The sequence below is a fragment of the Schistocerca gregaria genome, chromosome 3, assembly GCF_023897955.1.
Source record: "Schistocerca gregaria isolate iqSchGreg1 chromosome 3, iqSchGreg1.2, whole genome shotgun sequence".
In the NCBI taxonomy this organism is placed as follows: domain Eukaryota; kingdom Metazoa; phylum Arthropoda; class Insecta; order Orthoptera; family Acrididae; genus Schistocerca; species Schistocerca gregaria.
The window spans coordinates 402,946,050-402,973,015 of record NC_064922.1 but is presented as its reverse complement, the minus strand read 5'-3'; positions in this window follow the sequence as shown (position 1 = coordinate 402,973,015).

Here is a 26,966-nt window from a genome sequence, read left to right as displayed (position 1 = left end):
ACCAAGAGATGAATACACTAAGCAGATTCAGAAATATGTAGGTTGCATTAGGTACTGGGAGACGAAGAAGCTTGCACAGGAAAGAGTAGCATGGAGAGTTGCATCAAACCAGTCTCTGGACTGAAGACCACCACAACAACAACCTATGGATCGATGTACACATAAAAAGGGAACGAAAAGTTAGATACTGAAATTTAAAAATAGCGCTATAAGTCACTTACTGTCTGCGTCGCATGTTAGAAGAATCACTGTAAGCATTATTGAACATCTATATGAAGGGCTTATTTCAATAGTGGTACAAATCCATTTTTGTTCATTTTGAGATACAGAGTCCTAAAGTTAAATGAGCGCTGAAAAATCTCCAGTTGAGATACCAGAAATATTCAAGCATGTGGCTTCTTGCTATAGATGAACCTTTCTTTCTGTTTGTTTGGATCATTAATTTCGGAAGCATTATAGGCAGAAAAGTGAAGGTAATGGACTTGTACCACTTTTGAAATAAGCCCTTCATAAGGTTAATTACAAAAGAGGAGGCAAACGGGACCTTAAAGCAATATTGCAGCGTAAATGGAAGAACATTAACGTCAGACATAACAAACAAACTTACACAATTCATAACAAATCGATTGTGACTGATGATTTATTAGAAGGAAATTCACATGGCAAATCAAATATTTTCAGCTGTAAAGATAATATGTACTAAATATTAGTTCAATGATGAACTGCCTTGTAAAGTACTGTGTTTTTGTGTTTATTTGACATTCAACTTTCAGCTGTTAAATCAATTTAAGTAAATTGAACAATGTTTGTACCGTTACACGTACATTTATGAGGAAACTGGTATGAAAAACAGAAAACTTAAATCTCGTTTTCTGTGTACGAATGCTTTTCTCAGTGGCTGTATAACAGGCAAGAATGAAGTCGCTTTGCAGTATATTAAAACCTCTTGATAGAAAGAACTGTATATTTTTACTTGCTGCTTTTTGGCGACAACTTTTGTTGTAGAAATTGACTTGCATTACTGCTCTTTATTTTTCCTTTCATAAGCTAAAAAAGGCACTCATATACTTCCAAGTTATGATAAATAAAATCATTTCAGTATTTATTGTACGCAGAACAACTCATTTCTTTGCGATGTTCTGCATTCGGTCGCTGACGTCAAAACAGTCTTACCTTTGTTTTCCACCCCCTTTTCCTTTCTTTGTTTCCCTTCTCCTCTCGTTCCTCCGCTTCGGCGTTTGAGGATCCTCTTTTTTCTTCTTCCTCCCTGTGTACTCCTGAAGGCAGGCCCATGCATCTGACGCGAAAGAGGTGACTCGGTAACGCGTAATTCCCAGCCCCGGGTCGACAGGTAGGGTTCGCACGTACCTCCTGGTATAGCCCAGGCCCGGGGAGGGATGATTGCCTTCCCAAATTGCCAACTGGTCCCTCCATCAGGTGTTCGGGAGGGGTGACCTGAGGTGTGAACAGTTACCTAAGGTGCGTGCGCCCCCTTGTGAAGGGGGCCCCCAGTTGGAAGGAGTGCGCCATCGGAGACATTGGCAACCATGGGGGATTTCCTCATGATGAGTCAATAATCCAATCCATCGACGTCAACGAAACGTAAACGTAATGAAGCTACTGGTTCGAAGACCCTTCCCTCCACATCGCGGTTCTTTGTGGTAACATGCACTAAAGACAGTCAGTCCTTCGCCACAGTCAATCCATATATTAATCAGAAAGGTGATGCCATTGCTGGACTTGTGAAATCTTGCTCTCCTTTATGGAATAGCGCTCTGCTTTTGGAGATGGTTTCTGATTCTCAAGCACAACAACTAATTGCTGCTTCGCTTTTCCACAGCTACCCTGTTTGTGTCGAGGCACATAGAATTCTTCCCGTGGTGTAATTTACACCAGGCTGCTTGACGGTCTAACTGAGGCTAAAATACAATCTTACCTCTCTGATCAGGGTGTCATTGCCGTCCGTCGTGTTGTGAAAAAGGTCGATTCCTCCTTGGTGCTCACCCACACTCTTTTCCTCACCTTTGACAGGTTGGTGCTGCCGTCCAAGATTAAAGCGGCTATGAAATCATCACAATCCGGCCGTACATTCCGTATCCGATGTGCTGCTGCCAGTGTCATCGGTTCAATCACATTAGAATGTCTTGTCGACACACAGCCAAATGTGTAACCTGTGGTAGGGATGCACATGAGGTCGAATGTCCGCCGCCTTCTACCTGCTGTATCAACTACAATGGCGGCCATGCCGTCTCCTCACAGGATTGTCCCGTGTATCTAGATGAGTTCAAGAGATTCGGATAAAGGAAAAAGTGCCTTACCCAGTAGCTCGCAAGTTACTGGCTGTTCGCAAACCCTGTGTTCTCCTGTCCCGCACATGTAGTGCAGTTCTTGTTACTCCCTCGCTCTATGAAGGACATGGCCACACAGACATGTAACCTCAAATTTGGCTTTGAGGTTGTGAAGTCGCCCAGCGTCAAGGTCGCACGCCTCCCCCTCCCCTCCTGCTGTACAGAAAACAATCAAATTTTCGCCTCAAGGGGCGAAGCTACCCACTCCACCAACGGCCGGAAGGAAACGACAGAAGGAGTACTTCCGAGAAGACTTCCTCCATCCCTTCAGCCGAACCACACCCAAGTCTTCCCCTACCCTGAAGGGCTCAAAGAAGTCCTCTAAAGACAAACAGTCTTCTCCTTCACCAACTCGAAGGTCCTGCTCGACGGTGGTCACTTAGGCCAGCCAGCCTCTGTCTCGCCAGTGCGCACCACCAACCGTTTTTCAGTGTTGGACTCCACAGACCGACCGCACAAGCACGCCAATGCTTCTGTGGACCCTGTGGAGCAGGATCCTCCGCTTCTGTGCCCTGTAGTAGCGGCTCTCCACCGGCTGTATCTTGGCGGCCGTTGAGTTGTCACTGCTACAGCTCTTCCTCCTCATGGCTGTCCTCCAATGGAACGTTTGCAGCCTCGGTCCCACAAAGAGGATTTACTTCTGCTTCATCGCAGAATAGCATCGCAAAATCCCGTTGTACTTTACCTTCAGGAAGCGGAATTGCACCCTCATGACCACTTTGAGATTTCACATTACTTACCGATCCGTTTTGACCTTCCCCCTGATGTTGGCATCCCATCTCATGGGGGCATCATGCTGCTCATACGGGATGACCTTCATAGTCAACCCATCCCCCTGACTACCTGTCATCAAGCTGTTGCCGTTCCCCTTTTCCTTCCCCACCTGACTTTCTCTCTCTGTACCATTTATGTACCTCCGTCTTTCAGTGGCACCAGGGCAAACTTCCTTCAGCTTATTGGGCAGCTACCTCCCCTGTTTTTGCTGCTCCATTACTTCAATGCACATCATCCCTTTTGGGGTTCTCCCAGGATCTGCCAGAGAGGTGCCCTCCTAGCTGACCTTCTTAACTAGCTCAACCTCTTCTACCTTAACAGTGGAGCACCTTGTTTCCTTTCTGAGTCCTCACACACCTATTCCCAACTGGACCTATCCTTTTGCACTGCCCAGCTTGCCCATCATCTTGAGTGGTCCGTTCTTTCTGATGCCTACTTGAACGACCATTTCCTGTATGCTCTCCGTCTACTGACTCCTACCCCATCCACATGCATGCCTAAATGGCAGCTTACTAAGACTGACTAACAGCTTTACTCCTGCTTGGCGACCTTCGCAGAACAAGATTTTCTTAGTTGTGATGACCAGGTTGACTATCTCCCCAATGTTATCCTTAATGCTGCAGAACGTTCCATTACTCTGACTTCCTCCTTACCGCGTTTTGTCCCAGTCCCTTGTGGACTGAGGATACCGCGACGCAATTCGCGCACGGAGATGTGCTCTCCTCGATTTTAACCGCCACCCTACGCTGGAAAACTGCATTCATTATAAACAGATGTGTGCAAAGTGTCATCGACTTCTTCAGGATAGCAAAAGAGCTAGTTGGGTTTTATTCACTAGTTCTTTCAACAGTTCTACACTCTCCTCTGTCGTGTGAGCCAACCTCCAACGGCTCTCTGGAACCAAGATCCATTCCTCTATTTCCAGCCTGACAGTAGGTGCCGATGTCATTGTGAATGCTGTTGCTATCTCCAACACCTTGGGTCGCCATTTTGTGGAAGTTTTGAGCTCTTCCCACTATCACCCTGCCTTCATCCATTGGAAACAAGTGGAGGAGGCTCGGGCGATACCCTTATCTTCTCCGAATAGTGACTGCTACAATGCCACCTTCACTTTGAGATAGCTAGATCATGCTCTCAGTTCATTCCGGTCCTCTGCCCCAGGGCAAGACGCTATCCACATTCAGATGTTGCAGCACCTCTCTCTTGCGGGCAAGCACTTTCTGCTTAACGCATACAGCCGCATCTGGGCAGAGGGCACATTTCCTGGATGCTGGCGTGGAGCCACTGTCATATCCATACCTAAGCCTGGTAAGGACAAAAATCTTCGTTCTATCTACCGCCCCATCTCTCTTACCAGTGCGTTTGCAAGGTGATGGAATGTATGATTCATGTCCAGCTCGTTTGGTGGCTCGATTCTCGCCATTTACTCACGAATGCACAGTGTGGATTTCGAGTGCGGGGTTCTGCAGTAGACCATCTCGATACTTTGTCCACCAACGACATGAACGGTTTTCTGCGGAAATCCAAGACTCTGGGCGTGGTTTTCGATTTGGAGAAAGCTCACGATACCTGCTGGAGAACTAGTATCCTCTGTACACTTTACACGTGGGCTTCCATGGGCGCCTGGCCTGTTTTCTTTGGTAATTTTTACAATACCGAGTTTTCAAGGTGCGTGTGGGTTCTGCCTTGTCGGCCACATGTATTCAGGAAAGTGGTGTGCCCCTGGGTTCCGTCCTGAGTATCATCCTCTTTACTACCACCATGAACCCCATAATGTCCTGTCTCCCGACGGGCATCTCTGGCTCCCTTTTTTCGATGATTTTACCATCTATTGCAGTTTTCCATGGACCTGTTTCACTGAGCGGTGTCTTCAGCGCTGTCTTGATCGTCTTCCCTCCTGGAGCATCACCAATGGATTTCGCTTTTCCGCTGACAAAAGTGCCTGCATGAATTTCTGGAGGTGCAAATGGTTTCTCGCACCATCTCTACATCTTGGGCCTGTTGCCCTTCCATTCATTGACACTACGAAATTCTTGGGGCTCATGCTCGATAGTAAACTCGCTTGGTCCTCCCATGTGTCTTACCTGGCAGCCGGCTGTACGCAGTCCCCCAATGTCCTACGTGTCCTCAATGGTACTTCTCTGGGTGCGATAAAACCACCTTCCTCCATTTGTATTGGTCCCTTTCCAGTCGAAACTCGACTATGGCTGCTTTGTGTGTGCATCTGCACGCCCATCCCTGTTACGCCACCTTAACAGTACTCATCATTACGGCATCCGTTTGGCCACGGGCGCCTTTTATACCAGCCCAGTTGAGAGTCTGTATGCTGAAGCTGCTGAACTACCACTGTATTACAGCCGTGACTTTCTCCTGAGCAGCTATGCATGCTGTTTGTCTGCGATGCGTGGCCAACCCTCCTATGCTTTCTTCTTTGATGATTCCTTAGATCGTCAGTATGGGGCTCGTCCCTCTTCTCTGTTACCTCCTGGAGTCCGATTTCGCCTCTTGCTACGGCAGCTTAACTTCACGCTACCTGCAACTTTCCCAGTGGGTGTCAACCCTCTTCCACCTTGGCTTTGTGAAGCGGCCCATGTTAACCTTGGCCTTCATTCACTTCCTAAGGACACTACTCCAGCCTTGGTCTATCGTCTTCAGTTTCACGACCTTCGCATGTTAATTAGCGATAGTACCATTGTATATAATGATGGCTCTCGGACTGACCATAGGGTCGGGTGTGCCTTCGTCATTGGCACCCATGTCTTTCGATATCAGCTTCCGGCACAGTATTTACAGCCGAGGTTTTCGTCTTGTATCACGCCACAAAGTACATCCGGCAGCACAGCCTTCCCAATTGTGTCATCTGCTTAGACTCACTCATTGCCCTCCAAAGTCTCTGTGGGCTGTACACAGCTCATCCCTTAGTGCAGTGGGTCCAGGAAAACTCACTTGCTCACTCTCAGTGGAGCCAGTGTCATGTTTCTGTGGGTCCCTGGTCATGCCGGTCTGCCAGGAGGCTGCTGACGCTGCTGCCAAGGCTGCAGTCCTTGTACCTCAGCCTACGAGTACCTCTATTCCTTCCGATGATCTCTACGTTGCCATCTGTCAGGAGGTGGTGTCCCTTTGGCATCGCCAATGGTCCCCCTTCACAGGAATAAGCTTCGCCTTATTAAGCCTCTCAAGGCGCCTTGGACTACTTCCTCCCGCGGGGCGGAGATTATTGTAACTTGGCTGCATATTGGGCGCTGCCTTTTCGTCATCCATCGTCATTTGCTCAGTAGCGCTGCCCCACCATTTTGTACGCATTGCGAACAAATTTTAACTATCCGCCACTTCCTGTTGGAATGCCGTTTTTTTACCAATTTACGTTCCAGCTTGGGTTTGCCATATGATTTATCAGCCATTTTAGCGAATGACGCGCGGTCTGTCGACCGCGTTTTACATTTCATCCGCCGAACTAATATAGCGAAGTCCATTTAATTTTTAGTTTTGGACCTACATTTTTGTATGGTGTATTTTTTTAGCCCTTTTTCCACGCGCCTTTTTTAGCTGTCTCCTATTCTGTCCATTGAGACTAACATATAGTCATTTCCCTCGTTTCTCTGTTTGTGTTCTATAGTTTTTACTTTCCCTGAACAACGTAGAGACAGAAAAACCAATTTTTACAGTAAAGATTTCTGCCTTAAGTCTGGCGCTCCTCCCCCAAATTCGGCGCACTAGCCACTCTGTAGTTTGCCTACACTGAGGGCCCGATTAGTCGCAACTACTGTTCCAAAGGAATATGCAAAATTTGCTGCGTATGCATACATAGGGTTTCCACCACTAGGAATCACAGACTGAAAAATGGGACGAAGGGAGAAGACAGAATGTAATAGGTGTTATAAGATTCTTCAATCAGAAGCAAAAATCGCTGCCAACAAAAATACTGATCCCATGTTTTTTGAGGGCAGCATAGTTTATTTAGTAGCTCTTCCTATAGATCAAATACACTCCTGGAAATGGAAAAAAGAACACATTGACACCGGTGTGTCAGACCCACCATACTTGCTCCGGACACTGCGAGAGGGCTGTACAAGCAATGATCACACGCACGGCACAGCGGACACACCAGGAACCGCGGTGTTGGCCGTCGAATGGCGCTAGCTGCGCAGCATTTGTGCACCGCCGCCGTCAGTGTCAGCCAGTTTGCCGTGGCATACGGAGCTCCATCGCAGTCTTTAACACTGGTAGCATGCCGCGACAGCGTGGACGTGAATCGTATGTGCAGTTGACGGACTTTGAGCGAGGGCGTATAGTGGGCATGTGGGAGGCCGGGTGGACGTAGCGCCGAATTGCTCAACACGTGGGGCGTGAGGTCTCCACAGTACATCGATTTTGTCGCCAGTGGTCAGCGGAAGGTGCACGTGCCCATGGACCTGGGACCGGACCGCAGCGGCGCACGGATGCACGCCAAGACCGTAGGATCTTACGCAGTGCCGTAGGAGACCGCACCGCCACTTCCCAGCAAATTAGGGACACTGTTGCTCCTGGGGTATCGGCGAGGACCATTCGCAACCGTCTCCATGAAGCTGGGCTACGGTCCCGCACACCGTTAGGCCGTCTTCCGCTCACGCCCCAACATCGTGCAGCCCGCCTCCAGTGGTGTCGCGACAGGCGTGAATGGAGGGACGAATGGAGACGTGTCGTCTTCAGCGATGAGAGTCGCTTCTGCCTTGGTGCCAATGATGGTCGTATGCGTGTTTGGCGCCGTGCAGGTGAGCGCCACAATCAGGACTGCATACGACAGAGGCACACAGGGCCAACACCCGGCATCATGGTGTGGGGAGCGATCTCCTACACTGGCCGTACACCTCTGGTGATCGTCGAGGGGACACTGAATAGTGCACGGTACATTCAAACCGTCATCGAACCCATCGTTCTACCATTCCTAGACCGGCAAGGGAACTTGCTGTTCCAACAGGACAATGCACGTCCGCATGTATCCCGTGCCACCCAACGTGCTCTAGAAGGTGTAAGTCAACTACCCTGGCCAGCAAGATCTCCGGATCTGTCTCCCATTGAGCATGTTTGGGACTGGATGAAGGGTCGTCTCACGCGGTCTGCACGTCCAGCACGAACGCTGGTCCAACTGAGGCGCCAGGTGGAAATGGCATGGCAAGCCGTTCCACAGGACAACATCCAGCATCTCTACGATCGTCTCCATGGGAGAATAGCAGCCTGCGTTGCTCCGAAAGGTGGATATACACTGTACTAGTGCCGACATTGTGCATGCTCTGTTGCCTCTGTCTATGTGCCTGTGGTCCTGTCAGTGTGATCATATGATGTATCTGACCCCAGGAACGTGTCAATGAAGTTTCCCCTTCCTGGGACAATGAATTCACGGTGTTCTTATTTCAATTTTCAGGAGTGTAAAACTACAAGTGGATCTGGAGCGGGGGGGGGGGAGGGGGGGGGAGAGGAGCATAAACCGTATCTCGCTCCTCCGCCCCCCCCCCCCCCCGGGAGTTCGTAGTTTAAGTGTGTGTGTGTGGAGGGGGGGAAGTGCCCCTCCTACCCCCCCCCCCCCCTTTCCTATAGATCAAATAAAACTACACGTGAATACTGAATTTGAGGCGGGAGGAAGCATAAACCGTATCTCGCCCCGTGCCCCCTCCCAGAGTTCAGAGTTTGAAGTGGGGGGGGGGGGCACTGCCCCTCCCCCCAATTGTACGCCTTTTGTTGTCAGTGCTAACAGACAAGCAAAACTGCCTTAAATAACCGCAGAAATCAATGTGGGCCGTACGACGAACGTATCCGTTAGGACAGTTCGGTAAAATTTGGCGTTAATGGAGTATAGCAGCAGAAAACCGATACCAGTGCCATTGCTAACAACGTGACATCGCCTGCAGCTCGTGCCCTGGGCTCGTGGCCGTATTGGTTGGACCCTAGACGACTGTATGGGTCCCAATTTTAGTAGGTAAGAGCTGATGGTAGGGTTCGAGTGTGGTGTGGGTCACATGAAGCCGTGGACCCAAGTTGTGCGTTTACATGAAATGGATTGGGTCCTCTGGCCCAACTGACCGATCATTGACTGGAAATGGTTATGTTCGGCTACTTGGAGGCCATTTGCAGCCATTCATGGACTTCGTATTCCCAAACAAAGATTGCACTTTTATGGATGACAATGTGACAGAGTTACAGTTGCTCGCAACTGGGTTGAAGAACATTCTGTACAATTCGAACGAATGAATTGGCCATTTAGGTCGCCCGAGATGAATCCTCTCGAACATTGATGGGACGCAACCAAGAGGTAGGTTCGTGCACAACATCCTACACCAACATGACAAAGGCAGCATGGCTCAGTATTTCTGTAGGGGACTTCCAACGACTTGTTGAGTTCATATGACGCCTAGTTTCTGCACTACACCGGGAAAAAGGAGGTCCGACACGATATTAGGAGGTATCCTATGACTTTTGTCACCTCAATGTAAGTCGGCTGGCTCAGGCTTTCTTGGCCATTGTCGTTGAAGTTGAAATCTTCTAGACTCTAAGGCCAAGCCACGTTCCTCCTCAGTTTCATCTTACGCAGTCAATTTTCTCACCAGTCTGTTGGCATCTTTTTTTCGGATCTTCTGTTGTTGCCGACTAGCTGCTGCCAAAGAACAGTGTCGAGTTCAGTTATAAAAGGAAGTTTCCCCGCGTTTATTCTACACCTACATCATCAACGTCACTATTCTCCAGTTCACATCCAAGTTCTTGGCAGAGGGATTAGAGAACCACTTTCAGACTATTTTTCGACCGTTCATACTCTCGAATATCACGTGGGAAAAATTGTACACCTAAATCTTCCCATGCAGGCTCTGTTTTCTCGTATTACGACGGTCATTTTTCCCAAGTGGACACCATGCAGTATAGTAAATCTTGGTGCAAGTTGCCACCAGTGCATACGCATATGTACTACGACACGTCGTCAGTTCGCAGTTGACGCCAAGTCTTGGAGGTTGTTGTTCAGTATATCATACGTTTTGTTGAGCGACAGTTAGCATAAGCGACAGATGAAATGTGTCTTGTCTTAGACTTCAAGAAGCAGCAACTCATTGGTGCACGGTATCAGATCATCCGTGAGGAGAATGGCTGAACAGTTTAATGTTTCACGAACGGCAGTGTCTAGACTAGTGACAGCATGTATGAAACATAATCGTGGAAGAGGGTTAGTTGTCGAAAGTCGAAGTTAAGAGACAGAGACCGACGATCATTGAAAAGGACTGTGGCCGGGCAACATAAATCAAATGCAGCATATTGCTGCCAAACACTGTCATATTCCAACATGACAATTCGCCCATACACACAGCCAAAGAGGTCCAAGCGTCGTTTGTGGAGCATCAGAATATCATCAAACATCTTCCCTAGCCAGCACAATCGCCAGACCTCAACATCACTGAACTGTTAGGGGCTGTTTTAGAGCAGAAAGTGAGGAGCAGATTTCCAGCTCCAACATTATTGAAGTAATTGACGGATGTTTTGGTACAAGAACTAGAGAACATTGCGATGGAAACTATTGGGTTGGTTGGGTTGTTTGGGGAAGGAGACCAGACAGCGAGGTCATCGGTCTCATCGGATTAGGGAAGGACAGGGAAGGAAGTCGGCCGTGCCCTTTGAAAGGAACAATCCCGGCATTTGCCTGGAGCGATTTAGGGAAATCACGGAAAACCTAAATCAGGATGGCCGGACGCGGGATTGAACCGTCGTCCTCCCGAATGCGAGTCCAGTCTCTAACCACTGCGCCAAGGAAACTATTCAGACACTCTACGAATTTATTCTGCAAAGAACTGCAGCTGTTCTCAGAGCCAGTGGTGGCCCAGTTCCTTATTAATTAATAAAATTGTGTATATGTGAGGTGCTGACATTGTTTTGTCCACCCCCTGTAGGTAGGAGTCAACAAAATATTTTTGCATTTGGAGGAGAAAGTTGATGATGGAAACTTTGTGAACAGATCCCTCCACATGAAAAAACGCCTTTGCTTTAATGATTACCACACCATTTCACGTATCATATTCGTCATGCTCTCTGTGCCGTTTCCCGATAATATAAACGAGCTGTTCATCATTGAACCTTTTCGATGTACTCCGTCAATCTTGGTCTGGGAAATTTCTCATACTGTACAGATGTGGGGTTACTGGGTGAATTTGTTTCGGCTACTAATGGTGGACCATCGTCATTGGACAGGCAGCGAAACAAAGCAAGAAAGTGGCAATATTGTTGTCGTGCTGCAGAGGTCATTTGTTTTGCTTGCTCACCATGGCTGGTATGAAGGATTTTTTTTTTTTCAGCCCCCGATCGGTCGCGAAATTAAAACCACAGTGAAAATGTGATGTAGTGTTGCACATATGTGTTGCGCGGTGTCTCCGCCTGTCGATCGCGTCACCCTGCACTTCACAATTCTGAACACATAATGAGCATGTAAAGATGCCTTGAACATTACTGTCTCCCGCCAAATGACGTCATTCGATGTCTTCATGGCGGTTGATTCCGATTAATTTCATGCAGCCCAGATAATGTAACTGTCGTGCCATCTTCGTGGCTGATGCGTCTCTTTGGGTTAAAACGACGCAAGGTTCAGCGCAAGTGGCTGTGGAGTGGGGCATTTGAAAAAAATGGTTCAAATGGCTCTGAGCACTATGGAACTCAACATCTGAGATCATCAGTCCCCTAGAACTTAGAACTACTTAAACCTAACTAAGGACATTACACACATCCATGCCCGAGGCAGGATTCGAACCTGCGATCGTAGCGGTCGCGTGGTTCCAGACTGAAGCGCCCAGAACCGCTCGGCCACTCTGGCCGGCGAGGCGTTTGATTAGAAAAACATGCGTCATGGTGACATACACTGAAATTATTTTAAGTCAGATTCCAATTAACAAACAACCTTTTCAGTTGATTAGTAAGCAGTTTTACACAGTAAAAACGTTTTTTCTGTCAGCAAGACAATGAAATTTCCATTACACGTACTGAACCTCAAATTAATTGATAACAAGGTACTCAGACAGTCAGCCCCTATGAGTAAAGTTTATCTCCACAGTAAAAAGGGATGCTAACCCATAAGAATAAATGACAAACCTTATTCTCAACATTGGAGTTTAATTAGTTAAAAAAATTATCGCAGAACAATAATAATGGTAAAGCTGAACTTTAACAGTGGGGCCCAAATAATTAATAAATTTACCCCACACAATAATAATGACAAAAGCTTATACGAAATCAGTTTTAAATAACTAATAATTTTTATCCCAGAACACTGAAGAGCCAAAGGAACTGAAACACCTGCCTAATATCGTATAGGGCCCCCGCGAGCACGCAGAGGTGCTGTAACACGACGTAGCATGGTCTTGATTAAACTCTGAAATAGTGATGGAGGAAATTGACGCCATGAATCCTGCAGGCTGTTTATAAATCCGTAAGTATACGAAAGGGTGGAGATCTCTTCGAACAGCACGTTTGCAAAGCATCCCAGATACACTCAATAATGGTCATATCCGGAGAGTCTGGTGGCCAGCGGAAGTGTTTAAATTCAGAACTCTGTAGCAATTCTGGCGTGTAGGGTGTCGCATTGTCATGTTGGAATTACCCAAGTCCGTCAGAATGCACAATGGACATGAATGGATGCTTACGTACGTGTCACCTGTCTGAGTCGTATCTAGACGTATCAGCGGTCCCATATCACTCCAACTGCAGACGCCCTACAACATTCCAGAGCCTCCACCAGCTTGAGCAGTCCCCTACTGACATGAAGGGTCCATGGATTCATGAGGTTGTCTCCGTACCCGTACAAGTCCATCCACTCGATACAATTTGAAGCGAGACTCGTCCTACAAGGCAACATGTTTCCAGTGATCAACAGTCCAAAATCTAAGTAGACGGGCTCAGGCGAGGTGTAAAGCTTTGTGTCGTGCAGTCATCAAGGGTACACGAGTGGGCCTTCGGCTTCGAAAGCCCATATCGATGGCGTTTCGTTGAATGGTTCGCACCTTGACACTTGTTGATGACCCACCCAGCATTGAAAGCTGCAGAAATTTGAGGAAGGGTTGCAATTCCGTCACGCTGAACAATTCCCTTCAGTCGTCGTTTGTTTCATTCTTACAGGATCTTTTTCTCGCCACAGCGATGTCGGAGATCTGATTTTTTACCGGATTCCTCATAATCACAGTACACTTATGAAATGGTCGTACTGGAAAAATCCACATTTCATCGCTACATCGGAGATGCTGTATCCCATCGCTCGTGCGCCGACTATAACACCACATTCAAACTCAATTAAATCTTGACAAGCTGCCATTGTAGCAGCAGTAATCGATGTAACAACAGCGCCAGACACTTGTTGTCTTATATAGGCGTTGCCTGTTTACATGCCTCCGTATCTGAATATGCATGTACCAGTTTCTTTGGAGCTTCAGTGTAGCTGCTCTTGAACAGCAGAGGGTCGAATAAATAATAATTTTAACTCACACAACAATAAACGAAGAAAGCTTATGCAAAATTAGTTTTTAAACAGATTGGTACAAATTTTACAATTTATTTTACACCTCCCAAAGAGCTATAGACTTGAAATTTTAAACATAGCTCAAAGCTCAACGACTGTGCAATATTATCTTGCTTTCTTGTGGTCTCTTCAGAAGGTTTGGGGATGGGGTGCAAAAGATTGGTAATGCCTGACATATCGGCTGCCCTGCAGCATCAGTATGTTGTGCTGACAGTATTGGAGTGTGGTTCAGGTGGTGGTTGGGCGTGGCTGGACAGAGAGAGTGGGGAAGTAGGACGTAGATATCTCTTTCTTGCCTGTCTGTCTGTTCATCACAAATTTTGCACTTGATTTTAAACTAACTTCCCGATGAGCTAGAATCTTGGAATTCTAAAAATATCTAAGAACTGGATGATAATGCAATATTAACTCGCTTTATTGCCTGATGCGGGCTGGAGGGTACTTTGTGTATCACTGCCATTTGCCCATTACCTGCTCCAGTTGTAAGTGGTTTGTCGGAAGAACGGTTGCTGGTAAGCCTTCACGCACGGTCTTTTTGCGAGATATATTGGTTGTGTCAAGTGAAAAGAACAGAAATAAATCTGAAATTTATCGCATGTTTCTGTTATAATCTCATCAACATATTTGAAATTAATCGAAAAATTTCACACATACAAGTTGAAAAATCAGGAGATACATATTTGACTAATAATGAGATTTTAATGTACTGAGTCCTTAAATCTGACTAATAAGTATAAAATTATTTCTTCTTACCCCATACAGTTTCCTAACCTTATCCCTGAAAATTTGTGATTATGAAATTTTTATAGCCACGTAAATACTTGTAAGATTAAAAACGAAAAACGTGGGGCTCATTCAATGCATAATTGATGCATGAATAATTTACTTCCTTACTGTTATACTAATTACTAACTGATGTGTGACTAGTTTATCTCCTTATTATTACCTATTACATACACCCCCTCCCCCATTTTCTGTTTTAAATCTTACCAGTATTGTCATAGGTACTAAGCATTCACAATCACAACTTTTCACGACTCTCTGTATGGAGTTAGGAATCTGTATGGAGCTAGAAGAAATTATTTTCTTTTATTTTTTTGTGCGATCTAAGAACTTTGTATATCAAAAATTCATTTTATTTAAATCATTCTTAGTGGAAAGTCCTTCATTTTCTGTGTTTCCCTACTCAACTTCATGTAGTTTGTCGCTTCCACAACTTGAGAACTCATGAAACGTCTCGGATTTGTTGTTGGCAGCAGGAATGGTAAGCCCGAGTATGGGCACCTATTCATAGCTGCAATGTTGTTTGCGGAGTGCAGGGGGAGGGGGAGGGGGAGGGAGAAGAATGGATGGAGAATCATAAATCCATCCACATGGCATAGTGCTCATGCAAGCAACTGGAAAGTGTCATGTGTAGCTTGTTAATTTATAGATTTCTTCGCCATTGTCGAGATTCTTAGTTTTCATCCTACATTCTTTTCTGAAAGTTACATGAAAACTTTTGAAATATTCACATGTAAAAATGTAGCTGTTTCTCTTGTGTGTGTGTGGGGGGGGGGGAGTGGGAGAATGACCACATCACCCTCTCCTCATTGCATCTGCGCTTATAATGCTGCCTTGCTCTTGAAACACTATCCACCAACACAAAAACCTCTTCTCATGCAGTAAATCCCATTCTGTGAGAATTAACTGCAGTTTATTTATTTGTTTTACATTACAGCCTATAACCTAATATTCTATAATAGACTCTGTTTTTGAGAACCTAAACTGGAAGTCACATACAACAAATCACAAAGTTTACAGCTCAGCAGATTTTGCATCACGGATAATGTCGTATTTTGGAGATGAGAATGTCAGAACGTTGACTTATTTTTCCAGTTTTCATTTACCAATGTCTTACAGTATCGTACTCCACGGCATCTCTTCATTAGACAAGAAAGTGTTGCACAGAAGGGTGTAATAATGATAATATGTTGTACCCATTCTAGAATCTCTTCTAGACAGCTCTTTGAACAGTTGGGCAGAACTATAGCTTCATAGTACATTTCCTTCCTTATGAAGTTTGTCGTTAACAGCGAATCACAGAATCATTCACAAGTGTAAAGTAGAAGGAGTGGTGAATTACAGTATTGTGTAATTTGGGTGGAAGATGTTTTTCTAGTTCACTAGACAAGTGACATATCAGAGAAACCGAATAAATCAGAGCATTTGTTGTATTTTCTTGGAGGAACAATGTTCATGGAGAAGTCACGAGTTACTTTGGACCACAGCATTACAGGGTGACACAGAAAATCGGGAACATTTTCACAATCCAATAAAACTAGAAATGATGAAGGAAAGAAATGGCATTCATAGTGATTGAAACCTTACAACTTTGCCGTTTACGAAACATTGATGGCATTTATCATTAAAAAAAAAAAAAAAAAAAAAAAAAAAAAAAAAAAAAAAAAACAACGCCCTTTAGATGGAGTCATCTTGTACGAATACATTCGTGAAATCTGCTGTTAAGGGCCGGCCGCTGTGGTCTAGCGGTTCTAGGCGCTCAGTCCGGAACCGCGCGACTGCTACGGTCGCAGGTTCGAATCCTGCCTCGGGCATGGCCGTGTGTGATGTCCTTAGGTTAGTTAGGTTTAAGTAGTTCTCCGTTCTAGGGGACTGATGACCACAGCAGTTGAGTCCCATAGTGCTCAGAGCTATTTGAACCATTTTGCTGTTAAGGTTCCTCACTGACCGCTGAGATACAGTGAATTGCATCCCGAATTCTCTGTTTTAACTCATTCAGGGTTCTTGGTCAAGTCGTGTAGACTTTGTTCTAGAGGTAGCCCCAGACGAAAAAACTCACAAACGGATAAACTGGCCGTCTAGGGAGCCAGGGAATGTTACCGAATCGTGAGATCAAACGGTTGCCAAACAGTTCTCGTACAGAACGTGATAACAAGCGCTGAGGAAACATTTCTCGAAAAACTGCTATGGATGCGTCAGCTGTGATAACTGCGGTTCCATCTTGTTGGAACCATGTTTCTGCCATGTTGATCCCCAAAGCCTCAGGTTATGGCCGCAGCAGATACTGTAGCATTGTAACATAAAGTTCAGAATTGACTGTTACACTAGAATAAGGCTCAACGATCATTACTTTTGAAATAACGTTCGGCAGCGAAAGCACGCCATTGTTACTGTAACTGGGCGCTCTAACCGACAGAATAACAGCCCCTCCACTTCTCTACTACGCAACTCAAACCTTGTGTTCATTTTGCGCCACCCTGTATTACAATCACTGCCATCGTCGCAGTCGCTTCGTCTACGTATGGCCGGTATTACACTATCAAATTTCTTTGTCCAATACCTTTGTCAAAGAAATTTGATGGTGTAATAGGGAACTTTGTCAACTTTTGTCAAATATTTGATCAAATCTAGGGCCTCGCTGTAGATTTGATCAAAGAAGCCGCTTGTCTTCTGTTCACTGCAATGTGACATGTTACCACAGTAACAGCATTCTGTCATCTGTAGTGTTTTTATAAACATTGCCGGTAAATACAATTGGTGTGTACCGACAACTACAAAATTAATAGAGATGTATGAAACTGACGAGGCGCTTTACAACGTGAGGCACCCTGAATACAAAAATAGATTAAGAAGGGAGACCTGGCCTAACCTAACCTCTCTCCTGTAGCAAAGGAATCGGAGTGTTACAATGAGCCTGTCTTTTGCGGATATAGCTGTTCTTAGGTGAGTATTGTGCTTTGTAATATGAGTATACACTTCACTGGGCACATGCAGAAATGTATCCACATCCATTCTTAAGTAATTTATGTACGACTTGACGCCGTCCACTATAAGCTCACGTAATAAATTTTGTTGAATGCTTTTACCGTGTCGTGGTAAAACGGACGGCTTCACCCAGGTACGTTTCCTTCCCCCCCCCCCCCCCCGCTTCTTTCCCGCTTGTGCACAGAGTGCAATTGTGGTGCATGCAACTGCTGCGGTTAATAACTAGCTGTTGTTGTCATCCATCTTGAACTTCGACGAAAAATATGATGACAGTGTAATACCCATTTTTAGCGCCACGTCAAAGCTCTTTCTCAAATATATTTGATCACATCTTTGATCAAATCTTTGACAAGGAAATTTGATCATTATTCTTTGGAAACCCCTTGGTCTCTTCTATCAGTCCTACCTGGAAAGGAACCTAGATTGATGAACAATTCCCAAGAATTTGTCAAACATGTGCTTTGCAATCTACTTCTTTCGCGGATGAGTTACACTTCTTTGCCATTCTTCCTATGAGTCTGACATCAGCTTTTCCTATTTACTTCACGTGATTGTTCAACTTAAGGTCGCTCTGGATAATTACTCCTAAATCTTTTATGGTAGATACTGTTTCCAGCAATTTGTCATCAGTAGTGTAGTTGTACAGTAGATGATTTCTTTTCCTATGGCTGAGCAATATGTTACGTTCATTGACGTTCAGTGTTACATGCCAGAGTCTCCACCGGTCTTGAATCCTCTGTGGGTCATTTTGCAAATCGATACTGCCTGCTGGCGTTGCTACTTTCTCATATACAACCGTATTATCTACGAATAGACTTAAAGAGCTTTCAAGGCTTTCTACTAGACCTTTTCAACAGCAGGGATTTGGATCCGAGGGTTATGAGGGTTATGAGACTGCCCACGAGACGTGGCATTATGTCTACAAGTTGTCGATGCTAAGCTGTAACTGGCATATGTCTGTTTACTTTGTGTTGGTTTTCTTATGCCTACGACTTCTACCAACTTCAGTGATCTAGCGGCTATAACACTATAGTAGTAGCACAAAAAATTCCTATTGCGTGTATTAACAGAAAAATAAAAAGCGTAACGAGTGTTATTGAGCATGAAAGACTCTTATGATATTCTTTCCCATAACCTTGTCCCTTCCGTGTGCAGTTTATACCATAGCTACTGATTATCAGCGCTCTCGCTTGCCTCACGTGGTGTAATTGTATAGCAGACAGATAACAGTCCTCTTACGTTCCTCCTCAAAAGGGCGACAAAGTTCCCTTTCCTGCCCTCTCCACACCTCACACTCCACCGCGATCGAAGCTTAACGATCACCGACAACTTCGACCAGTATGTACGGAGTGGAACTATGCCATCTCAGATCACTTAAACTAGAAAGTAAAAGAAATGTGGCTTAAACAACAAATTGACTACCCGAACTGTGAAGGCTTTTAATACTTTAGACTTTAGTGTTCAAATGGCTCTGAGCACTATGGGACTTAACTGCTGAGGCCATCAGTCCCGTAGAACTTAGAACTACTTAAACCTAACTAACCTAAGGACATCACACACATCCATGCCTGAGGCAGGATTCGAACCTGCGACCGTAGCGGTCGCGCGTTCCAGACTGCAGCGCCTAGAACCGCTCGGCCACAGCGAGACTTCAGTGTCTCAGATTGTAATTTATAGTGGTGTAATATCAGAATACCTAACACGTAAATTGGACCTATTTCTAATGGCGTAACCACAGGCAGTGCCTGTGTCTTAAGGTTGGGATTGGGTTGTTTTGAGGGAGGAGACCAGACAGCGAGATCAGTGGTCTCATCGGATTAGTGAAGGACAGGGAAGGAAGTCGGCCGTGACCTTTCAAAGGAACCATTTGCTGGAGCTACTTAGGGAAATCACGGAGAACCTGAATCAGGATGGCCGAACGCGAGTCCAGTGTGCTAGCCACTGCGCCACCTCGCTCGGTGTAGTGTGTCTTAAGGTCACAGACCAGTCACCGAACTTGTGTTCGTTTACATAAGCGTTAAACGGTAGGGTCTTTGGAAGTTTTAAAACGTTTCGTCACTCTTATAGCAAGAAAGTAGTTGCAGTTCTTAGCGCGACTGAGATTTTGTTGATAGTCCAGTTCACCTGAAGTGATATTTCACAATAACTTTCTTTATCTATATTTTGGAAGAGTGAAGTGCAACCTTATTGAATAATTGAATTAATTCAGTCATGTTAACATTACATGGCAAGAAATGTAACTTTTGTATGACCCATTGGATACTAAGGTCAGGCGTTTACCATTTAAATAAACCGTAAATAGCCTTTTTCGAATGGCCTTTGAAATGCATCAAAAATAAGGGTAATGCTCCAGAAGACAGACCTGCTGTGATAAAAACGCTTTAAGATGAATGTGTGACTTTATCTGAAGTGTTCGCAGACGAACGGAAATTGTTTCATTACTCAATTAAGGTTCAAAAATGGCTCTGAGCACTATGGGACTTAATTTCTAAGGTCATCAGTCCCCTAGAACTTAGAACTACTTAAACCTAACTAACCTAAGGACATCACACACATCCATGTCCGAGGCAGGATTCGAACCTGCGACCGTAGCGGTCGCGCGGTTCCAAACTGTAGCGCCTAGAACCGCTCGGCCACCCCGGCCGGCCTCAATTAAGGGACGTAGTTACCATGACTACAGAGCTCGCTGTGTGAGGGGAAGGGGGAAGGCCACAAAGCCACCATATAGTTTGGTATACGGTATATAAATACAAAATTTTTTTTTCAGTTCAAATATCCTTTCGGTAATAGATCCAAAGCGATGTGGATCATTTTTCTGATAGGTCACACTAACAAATTATCCCACAAAACTTGAAATTTTGAGAGTATTTTCAATTTATGGACAACTAGAAGAGCCGGCCGCGGTGGTCTCGCGGTTCTAGGCGCGCAGTCCGGAACCGTGCGACTGCTACGGTTGCAGGTTCGAATCCTGCCTCGGGAATGGATGTGTGTGATGTCCTTAGGTTAGTTAGGTTTAAGTAGTTCTAAGTTCTAGGGGACTAATGACCACAGCAGTTGAGTCCCATAGTGCTCAGAGCCATTTGAACCATTTGACAACTAGAAGAAAGCAAAAACTGATAACACGGCGAAAGAAACTGAAAACTGTCGAATAAGTCGAAACACAATAAATTCATTATGGCACATCTTGTTTTTCTCCCATAAGCCAATAGCAGTATAGCTTGTAATTCTTCAGGTTTTCCCGGCGAGGCGTTGTCATCTTGATCAACCTTGTGTCTGCCGGTTATTCCCGTCTTTCTTACACGATATTTCAACTGCATGACTCGCAGTCTTCTTCAGGTGCTGTCTGATACTGATTCCAGTGTGAGTCCGGTATTTATGCCTATATTGTGCTAGGCGCTTCGTTTGCGGTCTGCGTCTCGTCAGGCGCTCTGACGTTGTCAATCATGCTGTATGAAGTTCTGAATGACAGTAAGGCGCACAACTTCTGAATGACCTACATACATACTAGTAGAAAGGGACCCACAAGGTAGGTAAGAAGACCAGGGCTCTTCTAAAGGATACCGGCCTTCTAGAAAACATTGTTAAGCAGCTAAGAGCAAAAGCATCAGTACCACTCAGCCTTTATGGCCAGCCTATGGTGTACAAGGAAGGGATTCCTCTACTTCCACTGCTTACTGCTCGGCACCTTAAGAAGATGCTCTCGCCACATGTAGGGAAATGTGGCCATCACAATGAATGGTAACTCCGGGGATTTCCTACAACGCCAAGATAGCTATAGATCACGGACTCTGACATCATGGTCAGTTTCGACAGTTCACCTACATACCACTGAATAATTCACTTGTGCTGACTGCAGAAAAGTTCGGCCGTGCTCTCCTGGACTTACTCAGGCACCTATTGACCTCGACATACTTCCTATATGGGGGTCAATTCTATAAGCAAATGGAATGGCTGGCAATGGGCAGCTCTCTCTCAACGGTGGCGGCTAATCTCTTTATGGAGATATTTAAAGAGGAGGCTCTTACATCAGCGCCAGATCAATCAAAATGCTTTTTTTAGGTACGTGGATGACACCTTTGTTATTTGGCTCCACGAGAGCGAAAAGCTCGACGTTTTCTTGGACTACCTAAACTCAAGCCATCCTAACATTAAATTCACGATGGAACTGGAGGAGGATGGACCGCTCCCACTGCTAGCTGTACTAGTCAAGAGGAGTACTAGTCAAGTCGTATCACACGACTTGAACCTGAAAGCCAGCAGTTGCCACCATCGGACACAGAAAAATGGTGCACTTAGAACTCTGATTCACTAGGTACGAACTCTGTCAGATCCTAATAATTTGGCGACCCACAATCTGTATTCTACAAAAATGTATACTCTTCTCGACATTTCAAACCGCACTTTGCCCTGTTTCCCTGCCAGAGGTTCCTGAAGAGGTACGAGATGAAACAGAGAAGGTTGCATATTTGCCACGTGTCGGGCCAAATGGCTCTAACCACTATGTGACTTAACATCTGAAGTCATCAGTCCCCTAGACTTAGAACTACTTAAACCTAACTAACCTAAGGGCAACACACACATCCATGCCCGAGGTAGGATTCGAATCTGCGTCCGTAGCGGCAGCGCGGTTGCGGATTGAAGTGCCTAAAACAGCTCGGTCATAGCGGCCGGCCGTGTCGGGCCGGTATCTGCCAAAATCAGCAGAATTCTCCTCAAACACAACATCAAGAGCGTGTTCCATCCACCCACTAAGATTAAGACTCAGCTAGGCAGTGTGAAGGATGACCAGGGTATAAAGAAACCGGGCATGTAACACATACCATGTGAATGTGGTATGGCATACATCGGACGGACGATTAGGACCATTGATATCAGGTGCAAAGAACACCAAAGGCACACCAGACTGAGACATGCAATCAAGTCAACGATTGCCGAGCACTGTTCAGAACATAGCCATTCTGTGAACTACAGTGATGTCAAGATTCTAACACAAACTTCGAGATACGGGGCACTTTTTTTTTCACTTGCTGCCTATTCTTACCGACTCACCACCTGATTGCTTACGGTGGGTCATTATTGCCTCTCATCCGCTATGATCGGTCTATGGGACACGAGTGGATCAGAGTAGCAGTTCCACATGGCGCCCACATCAGATCACACCGATGCCCATGTTACGCCACGTGGAGATGGGCTTATTGTTAATTTCAGTCTCTTTTTTCCATTGTTTAGTTTGTTTTTGCAGCTTCGTACTTTTTCAAAACATAATACATGAATTGGAAATATAAAAAGGTTTGTTGAATTTAAGAAGAAAAAATAGACAGGAGGAAGGAGTTAGAGATGTTAGTCCCGTCACCTAGTCAGACAGTGGGCCATCGTCATCAGAGAATCTATTGAGATTAGCGTCACAGAGAATCTTACTAACTGTGACACCGGTTTCCAGCTGAGCTATGCCTGGAACCTGGCACTCGATCATCTGTAAACACAATGGAAGCAACATCAAAACCCTAGTTGATACAGGTATGGAGATGGAATTAGATGAAACAGCCCAGAATACGTGACGAAGGACGCCCGTGAAATGTAACCTCAGACAACAGACCCAATACCTCAGGACGTTCTACCTACCCTCGAACGGCAATCTCAACACCAGTGATATGAAAATACCACAATCGCCGCTGGCGGGAACGTACCTCGGACAGAACGGCTGACACGGTACTCCACGATATCAGAACGTCCCAGATCACCGAAGGGCTTAAATGACGACAATATGAAGATAAAATATCTAACACGGCTTGAACTTCATTCAGAATTTCATGCAGCAAGACTGACAGCGGATAATAACCACAAAGTACGCGCACAGCGTTCGGAAACGACTACAGAGCATTCCACGGACAGAGCCCTTGAGGCGGTACGGACCGCAGACGGAGCGCCTAGAATGACAGAGGCATCAATACTGGACACGTTGTACGTAACTTCCCAATTTGGAGAAATAAGCCCCTCTTTTTTGCAAGATATAATAAATACATGAAACCAAATAAAACTCCCTAGTACACCTTGGCTGGAGAGGCTACAAAGAATGCCTTAGAACAGCCCGCTCCTCTCCCTCAGAGAGGAGAATGAAACGCCGAAAGAAAAAAAAGAAGCACTTTGGAATCAGTATCAGGCAGCACCTGAAGAAGACTGCGAGTCACGCAGTTGAAATGTGCACGCGAATAACCGGCAAAAACCCGATTGTTCAAGACGACAGCAGTATAGCTTGTTCAACTGTTCTTGTGTCATTTCAACAGAGAGCGCGGAAGAAAAGTATTTAGCACTACGGCATGTCACAGCGAGAAGAATGTTGAGGGGGGAGATATCTCTCGCAGTGCTGACAATATCTGCAGCTCGCACTACAGTCTGACCGCTGGCTGTGAAATGAAGCAAGGAAGTATCAAGGTCTTGTAAAACTGCGTTACAGTGATGTCTGTGTTTGTTCACATGTCGTACTTCTTTGTAGCTATGCCACAGTTCAAGATCGAACAGTTGACTGAGTAATAGAAAGTGCTATGCCAGTTTAGACTGGTGCGAAACGCTGCAAAAGCTCCGAATTATATCGATCAATTCCGAGCATTACTACGTGCATTGCATAAAAAAAAGTTGGACAAGCTGTTTATTCCTCCTTTCCAACCTTCTTTTTCCACCTACTTATTTTTCCACCTTCCACCTGCCCCCTGCAGCTTCCCATTCTCCCTCCTCTCTGTGTTCATCTACTCTGACCCCCTCTCTGTTTGCTACACATCCTCCTCCACCCTCTCTATCCATATTCTCCTCTCCCATCTTTCCAGCTGCTCCTCCCTTCTCTCTCTGTCAATATCATCCTACTCTTCTCTGCTAGTACATCTCCTCACCCCTTTCTCTGTCCAACCTATCCTCCACTCTCTCTCAAAATTCATCTCCTTCAACCTCTCTCTGCTCAGTCATGTTCATTTGCACGGTATGCTGATACTACCCACACAACAAACCTGTTGTGAATGGCAGCCTACATCTCAGGGGTGAAAACCATTTTCTCCACACATCTCTGTTCCTGTAGGAAGTAGGAGGATCTAACAAAAAACGGTGTTGATTCTCAAATAGCTAGTAGCATGTGCACCAAATTTGGTTGAAATCGATCCACTGGTTTAGAAGGAGATATTCGACATTCATATGTACATACATCCATATACACATACATCCTGTTTTATGTATATACCGGCGTTTTTCCTTGTAAGTTCACCTATATAATTATGCATTTAACACATATACTGCTTATACATCCTAGTCCCCCTCTCTGTGCCCATCTCTTCCTCCATCTGTCTCTCTTTCCACCTCATCCTTCCACCTGTATTTGTCTGTCTCCTTCTCGCCTCTCTCTCTCTCTCTCTCTCTCTCTCTCTCTCTCTCTCTCTCTCTCTCTCTCTCTCTCCACCTCTTCTCTTCACCTCTTCCTACCCCCTCTTCCTTTTCCTACCTCATTACAACTTCTTCCTGCCTCCTGCATCTAACCCTTCCTCTCCCTCTGTCCATCTCCTTCTCCTCCTCTCTCTGAACATCTCCTTCTTCCCTCTCTCTGACCATCCCTTCCTTCCCTGTTTCCTCTCTTTGTACATCCCCTTCTCCCTCTGACTCCATCCCCTTCTTGTCCCTCCGTATGTCCACCTACTCTTTCTCCTCCTCTACACAATCTCAGTCCCACTCCTCCTCCAGCTCACTGTGTCAATCTCCTCTTCCCCCTCTTTCTGTCCTTCTTCTCCTTCCGCCCCTTTCTGTCCATCCCCTCCCATTCCCCTCTCTCTCTGCCCATCCCCTCCTTCCCCCTCTCTCCCTATCTACTCCCTCCTCCCCTCTCCCTCTGACCATCCTGTCTTTTGTCATTTTCAGCCTTCTCCCAGCCATGCCCACCCAAAACAGGTCGGTATTATTCCCACAACACATCTGTTCTGCAGGGCAGCCTACATGTCAGGATGTTGAGAACTGTTTCTTACCCCTGACATATAGGTTGCCATGCAAAGCAAGTTGATAAAGCAGGCCGATACTACCCCAGTACAACAAACCTGACATGCCGGGCTGCTAACATGTCAGAGGGCTGGAAGTCCATTTCTTCTCCAAGATGTAAGCTGTCACACAAAGCAAATCAATACTGCACGCTGATACTATTCCCAAATATCATGCCTGGTGCACAGGGTAGCCTATATGGCAGCGCCTGAAAAAAAAGTTTTTGTCTGTATCTCTGCTTCTGTCAGAGCCAATGTAAACCTAAACTCTGCCTGAACAGGCCACAAAGACCCTAACTGAACCGACCAGCCGCCGTGTCATCCTCCGCCCACAGGCATCACCGGATGCAGATGGGCAGCAGACAGCTCTCCCGGCCATATGTCAATTTCCGAGACCAGAGCCACTACTTTTCAATCAAGTAGCTCCTCAGTTTGTCTCACAAGGGCTGAGTGAGCTCGCTTCCCAACAGCACTCGGCACATCTGATGTTCACCCATCCAAGTGCTAGTGCAGCCTGACAGTGCTTAACTTCGGTGATCTGATGGGAACTGTGTTCTTTACTGTTTAAGAGACAGAAATGGACCTGGAAGAGCAGTTGAATGGAATGGACAGTGTCTTTAAAGGAGGATATAAGATGAACATCAACAAAATCAAAATGAGGATAATGGAATGTAGTCAAATTAAATCTGGTGATGCTGAGGTAATTAGATTATTAAGTGACACACTTAAAGTAGTACATGAGTTTTGCTATTTGTGGAGCAAAATAAATGATGATGGTTAAAGTATAGAGGATATAAAATGTAGACTGGCAATGGCAACTAAAGCATTTCCGAAGAAGAGAAATTTATTTACATTGAATATAGATTTAAGTGCCAGGAAGTCATTTCTGAAAGTATTTGTATGGAGTGTGGCCATGTCTTTACTTATCCTCAAAATTTGTCCCCCAGGGGCCCACAGCACTTTTGTGTGTATGTGTGTGGAATGCGTGGGTCCCTGAGCTTCTTGTTGTTGTGGTCTTCACTCCAGAGACTGGTTTGATGCAGCTCTCCATGCTACTGTATCCAGTGCAAGCTGCTTCATCTCCCAGTGCCTACTGCAACCTACATCCTTTTCAATCTGCTTAGTGTATTCATCTCTTGGTGATCCCTTGATGCCTTAGAACATGTTCTAGTCAAGTTGTGTCACAAATTTCTCATCTCTCCAATTCTATTCAGTACCTCCTTATTAGTTATGTGATCTACCAATGTAATCTTCAGCCTTCTTCTATAGCACCACATTTCGAAAGCTTATATTCTCTTCTTGTCTAAACTATTTATTGTCGATGTTTCACTTCTATACATGGCTACACTCCATACAAATACTTTCAGAAATGTCTTCCTGACATTTAAGTCTATATTCGATGTTAACAATTTTTTTTTTTTTTTTTTTTTTTTTTTTTTTTTTTTTTGCCATTGCCAGTCTACATTTTATATCCTCTCTACTTCGACCATCATCAGTTATTTTGCTCCCCAAATAGCAAAACTTCTTTACTACTTTAAGTGTCTCATTTCCTAATCT